Consider the following 7,369-nt stretch of genomic DNA (forward strand, 5'->3'; position numbering starts at 1 on the left):
CTACATGAACAAATGTTAAATTATAATGAAAAATTATGGCAGAGACAAGGGCAGAAAAAAAGAGGACAGGGTAAAAGAGGTCTCATAAAGAATCTCTTGAGATTCTAGAGGAAGAGGATCAATCTATATGAAATCTATATGGTGTGGTTTATTTTCCCCTACCCAATATGCCTATCATGGTACTATATTCTAGACTTTTCCTCAGCTGTCTCTACTCACTCATACCAATCTATATACCAAAAAGCCATAGGAGGGCATCAAGTCAAAATCATAGAACCTGATAAAAACATTGTTCCCCAGCTGTGACACTGTTACAAAGATTCGTGTCCTCCTCTCCTGGCTACAATGCTCACAGTAAGATGTTAAAAAGAAACGGGAAGAGAGAATTCTTCTTGCTGCTTAGATTATTGGCCTCAAAAGTATTTTATAGTCAATCATCTATCTTTCTGACCCTTACTCTCTTTACTTCCATCTTCTAGAACCTTAACATCAGTAATTCTCTGATTCCATGTGGATCTTGAATCCAATGAAAAATCTTTTCATTTTTTACACTATCACTACTCACATAGCCTAGAATTCACGATCTGTCTGCCCAATCCCTCCCCTACGAATGCTTTCAAAGTCTCATTAAACAATGAAGAAAAATTTTCTTTAGTCAAAATTGTGTGGAGAAATTCCAACCTTGGTTAATCCTACTCTTTTGTACATGCTTCCCAGAGCCAAAAGTAGAGTCTCCAATCTTAATGAATGGGCTCAATTTAAAATTATGACCACAAAGCCCAATTGGGTTGCTTGAAATCTTGTTTTCTTAATTTATTCCCTTTCCCACACTCAGAAAAAAATATTGTCCTCCCACCATCTAATTTCTACTCTCTGTTCTAACTTGCAATTCTCATCTCACTTCTTTACATCATTCAAATGATTGCTATTGTGGTTGGGATCTGGAATGTCCGCCAAAGGCTCAGGTGTTGAAGACTCGGGCCTCAGCTGCTGGTGATGTTGGGAAATGATGGAGACTTTAGGACATGGGATCTAAGTGGAAATAGGTCACTGGGAATATGCCCTGGAAGGGTATCTTTTGTCCCTGGTCCCTTCCTCACCCTTTCCTGGATCTTTGCTCCACCACATCCACCATGTTGTTCTGCCTCACCACAAGGTCACAGTAATAGGGCCAAGCAATGGTAGCCCTAAAGGTCTGAAACTGTGAACAACAACAAAAAAAAAAAAAAACCCTTTCATCCTCTCAGTTGTTTCTCTCAGTTATTTTGTCATGGCAATGGAAAGTTGACTAATACAGTGGCCTAAACATTTTCTTAGGGAAGACTTCCCTCATTACAAAATAGCCTCACCCCAGGACTCTTCATAGCCTTACTTTGTTTAAGTCATCTTTTGAAGACTTATAACTACTTTGTGTCATAGCACACACAAATATATACACATTTATATATATATATATATATATATATATATATATATATATATATAGTACACATATATGTAGAGATTATATATGTGTCTATAATTAATTTATATTGTTTTAATGCATCCAGAGTGAGGGAAATTGCACCAACAGTTATAAAGCCTGCATGTTATAATCACTCATCTGGGGAAGCTTTTGAAAAACTAATGCAGAATCTCAGAGAGTAGGATCTAGCATAGATATTTTTAAAAACCTCCTCTTGTGATTCTGATTTGCAGGCAGGGTTAAAACCCTGTTCTTTTCAACACTCCAAAGACTAATTCCATGGCATAGCAATCTTCATCATCAGGACATTTCTCCTCCCACATCTACATTAGAGATCAGTGTTTTTTTTTTTTTTTTTTTAAAATGAAAGACAGTGTATCTCAGTATAGTAACTTCCTGCTTTATTTATGTCTTCTATTCCCTGCCCCATTGTTGATCCATGTTCACACTAAGTAAGGTAATTTAAAAATTAGTGTTCTAGTCTTGATAATTAGCTGTGGTAATTAGAAAAAATTGTATTACTTTGCAATTTTCTTTGTAATAATGGTTTGTGCTATGGAAAAAAAAACACATTCATTCTGTCATACTGGGACCAGATATTACAAAGGCCTTGAAATAGTACTGTGTGAGTTTTGACTACAGTGGCTGACATCCTAAAATGAGAATTACAGAAGCCAAGGCCCAGAACAAAACTTTGTAGGAAAACAATGTTAGCATTATAAATTGAGGAAATCCATCAATATTTACTTGATATATGATGATCTGCTAGTGACAACATTAATAAATGTGATTTTAAGTATCTTGTTCAACTGTACAAAGTTTTTCTTTTTTTTTTTTTTTTGAGAGAATTTTTAATATTTATTTTTTAGTTCTCGGCGGACACAACATCTTTGTTGGTATGTGGTGCTGAGGATCGAACCCGGGCCGCACTGCATGCCAGGCGAGCGCGCTACCGCTTGAGCCATATCCCCAGCCCTGTACAAAGTTTTTCATTCCCACCTTATAACATGATAAATGAACTGCAGTTCTAAAGCAAAATAAATGCTTTCAAATTCTAGAAAAGGTTTCTTCTGGGAGTATGCATTTCTCAAATAAATTAGCTGATTAAGTACCTTAGCCAGAAGATCTACTTCACATAAAGTTTCATTGGTACTTCAAAAAGATACATATTCTTCAGTTGTTGTTTTTCTTTGGTTTGGTGGATGTGCTGAACCCCAGGTTGGGTGGGCTCATTACTAAATTACATCCTTGGCCCTTTTAATTGTGTGTGTGTGTGTGTGTGTGTGTGTGTGTGTGTGTGTGTGTGTGTGTGTGTTTTACTGGGGATTGAACTCAGGGCCTTGTGCACACAAGGCAAGCACTCTACCAACTGAGCTATATTCCCAGCTCTCAGCCCTTTTAATTTTGACACAGGGTCTGCCTAAATTGCTGAGGCTGGCTTTGAACTTGCCATCCTCCTGCCTCAGCCTCCTGAGCCACTGGAGTTATAGGCATGTGCCATTATGCCCAGCTCTTCCATTGCTGCATTCAGAGTTCTACATATATCATTGAGATAAAATGTTTTAATCATGTTCTTCAAATCTATATCTTTTCTGGTAGCTTTTTTTTTTTTTTTTTTTGCTTGCTTACTATGCCATCTATTGAGAGTGTCATTAAAATCTCTCATACAACTATAAGTTTATATAGTCCTTTAATTTTATTAATTGCAATTTCTTATGATCTTAAGTGAATTCAGTGCATAAAATTTGAAATTATTGGGGCTGGAGTTGTGGCTCATCGGTAGAGGGCTTGCCTAGCACGTGCGAGGCCCCAGGTTCAATCCTCAGCACCACATAAAAATAAAATAAAGAGGGCTGGGGATGTGGCTCAAGCGGTAGCGCGCTCGCCTAGCATGCGTGCGGCCCGGGTTCGATCCTCAGCAGCACCACATACCAACAAAGATGTTGTGTCCGCCGAGAACTAAGAAAGAATAAATAAATGTTAAAAAAAAAATTCTCTCTCTCTCTCTCTCTGTCCCCCTCTCTCTCACTCTCTCTTTAAAAAAAAAATAAAATAAAATAAAATAAAGATATTGTGTTCAACTACAACTAAAAATTAAATATTTTTTAAAAGAACAACTATTTAATAATTTTTAAAAAATAATTTGAAATTATTATGTCTGGTGAATTGACTCTTTCATCATTATGAAATGTATCTCCTGACCTCTGGTAATATCTTTTGCCTTAGTGCTTTGGATAAGTTGCATGGCGTATCTTTTTCCATCCAGTTACTTTAAAATTTTCTGCATCCTTAACATTTTTGTGTCTTTTATAAACAGCATATAGGTGGTATTTTAGTCAGCTTTTCTGCTATTCTGACCAAAAAGCCTGACAGGAACAATTTTAGAGGAGGAAAAGTTTATTTTGAGACTCACAGTTTCGGAGGTCTTTGTCCATAGATGGCCAGCTCCATTCTTTGGGGGCACAAGGTGAAGCAGAACATGGCAGAAGAGTGTGACAGAAGAAAGCAGCTCAGGACACAGCACCAGGAGCGGGGAGGGAGGGAGAGAGAGAGAGAGAGTGCCCCCCCTCAACACAAACAAAATATATACCCCAAAGGCATGCCCCCAATAATCCACCTCCTCCAGCCATACCCTACCTGCCTATAGCTACCACCCAAGTAATCCATTCAAGTGGATTAATGCACTGATTAGGTTAAGGCTTTCATAACTCAATCATTTCACCTTTAAACTTTCTTGCATTGTCTCACACATGTGCTTTGGGGGTATATTTCATATTTAAACTATAACAGGTAGGGAATATTTTGTTCTGACTATAGTCTTTTAAATGGAACATATGATCTGTTTATATTTATTGTAGTTACGATAAATTTTGGTTTAAATCTATTATCTTATTTTTACCTGTTAGCCCCACTTATGGTATGTTCTTTTTTTTCTTCTCCTTTATTTTTAGTTGAGCATTTATTTTAAATTCTGTTTTTCTATTCTGCTAGCTAAGTAGTTATACACTTAAAAATATTTTCCTTTGGTGCTTATCTTATACAAAATGCATCTTTGACTTACCAAAGTATATTACTTTGTGCTTTTATCCACTTCCTGGACAGTGAAAGAAACTTTGAACACTTTAACTCAATTTATCCTCCTCTCAACTTATGTGCTCTAGGAAACCTGTATTTTAATTTGACATATATTATAAACTCCATAAGATATTATTGCCATTGTTTCACAGAGATGATAATCATTACATTTACCCACAGATCTATCCCTTTAGTTACTCCTTGTTTCTTCTTATATTTTTCCAAATTTTTATCTAGGATCATTTTTTTTTTTTTGCCAGAAGAATAGATATTTCTTGAAGACTTCTTCTGCTGTTGACTGATTTTCTGCATTTCTGTGTGCCCCCAAGTTTTCATTTTTGAAGAAAACTTTTGGTAGGTACACATTCTAAGTTCACAGTCTTTTTTTTTTTTTCATTATTTTGAAGGTGTCAAAATACATTGTCTTTGAGTTTTCACTGCTTCTGTAGAAAGTCAGATGTCAGTCCTGTTTCATTTTTGAAGGTAATTTGTCTTTTTTTGGGGGGGCACTACTATACAATTTTTTCTTTGATTTTTGGCCATTTTACTGCAATGTGCCAAAATATGTTTTTTAATTTTATTCATTCCACTTGTGGTTCATAGTGATTCTTGGATCTATGGCTTAAGGTTGGTTTTAGATATGCTTTGTTTGCCTCTCCATATCCACATTTCATCCTGTTCTCTGCCTTGGGAAGTTGACCTATATGTTTTTTTTTTTGTTGTTGTTGTTGTTGTTTGATTTTGTTTTTTGTGGGGCTGGGGATGTGGTGAAGGCGTTCCTGCACCCATTGTCTGACAGGGTCACAGCGTGGGGGATGCTGCGGCAGGACCATACCATCTGGAGACTGGGAATGTTAAGTGTTTTGTTTATGATACTCATGATATGGATAACAGGGCTTACATCAATCAATAATAAAATTACATATTGCCTGAGATTGCAGGAAAATTCCCAGAATAAGACTAAGAATACAACTGAGACATGCCACAAGGTGTGTTTCAATATCTCTCAGGATACAAACAGTAGTGTTATTCCTCAAGAAATTCACGGAAAAAAAGATTGCAAATTGAGGTTCCTGAGGAAAGCTTAACAATTTTCACTAAGCCTCCCACCCCCGTTCTAAAGCCATAAACTGTGCAACATATATTCTCCCTGCAAACAGATCCTCCTTTGCCTTACACAGGAATTCATGATGAGAATGGAAAACACATAGTTAATATTAATGGCAAATGGGTTGAGGTGCAGAGCCTGCCCTTTAGTTAAGGAATACAAAGACATAAGACTTGGTGTACTTTGACTAAGGATCAAAGAAACTCTGTAAGAAAGCAGTTAAATAGGTCATATATTAAAAAAGAAAAGAAAGAAAGAAAGAAAGAAAGAAAGAAAGAAAATTACCTTGAAAATTAAAAATAAAATAATGTAAAATTAACATAGATATATTTTAGAGGCACTTCAGAGTAGTAGGCTTTTAAGTAATGGACTTTCACTACTTTAAGTGTGTTTTACTGGGACTTTAGTTTAGAAGTAAGAAAGCTTACCAATAATCATAAGTATGCTTTAAAGTTAAAGGTTAATGAAATAATTATAGGTATGATTTAAAGTTAAAAGTGAATAATAGGTCAGGAGACATGTAATCTAGTTGTGTAGCCTAGCACCTAGTGATTGAGGTAAAAACTTAAAAGCTTAATCATGGTTGGCTAAGGGTACAGGAAAATATTTTGAACAATGTATTCAATATCTTAGGTAATCAATGTATGTCAGAAAAGATTGTAACTCTTGAAAGTTATGTATATCAAAGAAGTTTTGGGCTTTGAAGCTATCCATTAACTACCTGAAAAAACACCTGTAAAAAAAAGGCATAAAGGGCTGGGGATGTGGCTCAAGCGGTAGCGCGCTCGCCTGGCATGCGTACGGCCCGGGTTCGATCCTCAGCACCACATACCAACTAAGATGTTGTGTCTGCCGAGAACTAAAAAATAAATGTTAAAAATTCTCTCTCTCTCTCTCTCTCTCTCTCTCTCTCTCTCTCTCTCTCTCTCCCTCCCTCCTCTCTCTAAAAAAAAAAAGTATTAACTCAAAATTATTAAAAAAAAAAAAAAGGCATAAAAATAAAGGCCCCTCTAGGGGCAGCAGATTTTTTCTGGAGGCTGCTTATAACTTTCAACCTGTCGTCCCATTTCTTCTTTCACCAATGCCACTCCTCCTTCAGGACCCCTAGATCCCTGTTGGGGTTGGACCCTGGCAGGGATGGAACACAGAGCTGGACACTTGCTAAGCACATGCTCTACCACTGAGCTACACCCCCATTCCTGACCCATATGGATCCCCATTGCTCCCATGCTCTCTAGTTTCCAGTTGATTTCAGCCAATGAGGAAAGTGGCTAAAAGATCAGAAGAAAAACTGGGTAGGTGGTACATGCCTGTAATCCCAGCAATTCAGGAGGCTGGCACAGAAGGATGGCAAGTTCAAAGCCAGCCTCAGCAACATCGAGGCACTAAGCAATTCAGTGAGACCCTGTCTCCAAATAAAATACAAAATAGGGCTGGGGATGTTGCTTAGTGTTTGAGTGCCCCTGAGTTCAATCCCTGGTACCCCCCCAAAAAAAAATGATCAGAGGGAGGGAGAAGAGGTTAGGATAAATATTCCCCTGATTCCCTTTTTTGGGATGTCACCTAGGGCTTGGTATATTCCTTGACAAACAGTCACTGTTCCTTTCAAAAGTACTCTTGTCTACACAACTGTTTAAATCACTCTTTCCCTTCAAACTTCTGGGCTTAACAGTCATGACAACCCCACTATTGCAAGGGTATAACTTGCCACACTTCTGTAA

This window comes from Ictidomys tridecemlineatus, chromosome X (genome assembly GCF_052094955.1).
Source record: "Ictidomys tridecemlineatus isolate mIctTri1 chromosome X, mIctTri1.hap1, whole genome shotgun sequence".
NCBI lineage: Eukaryota > Metazoa > Chordata > Mammalia > Rodentia > Sciuridae > Ictidomys > Ictidomys tridecemlineatus.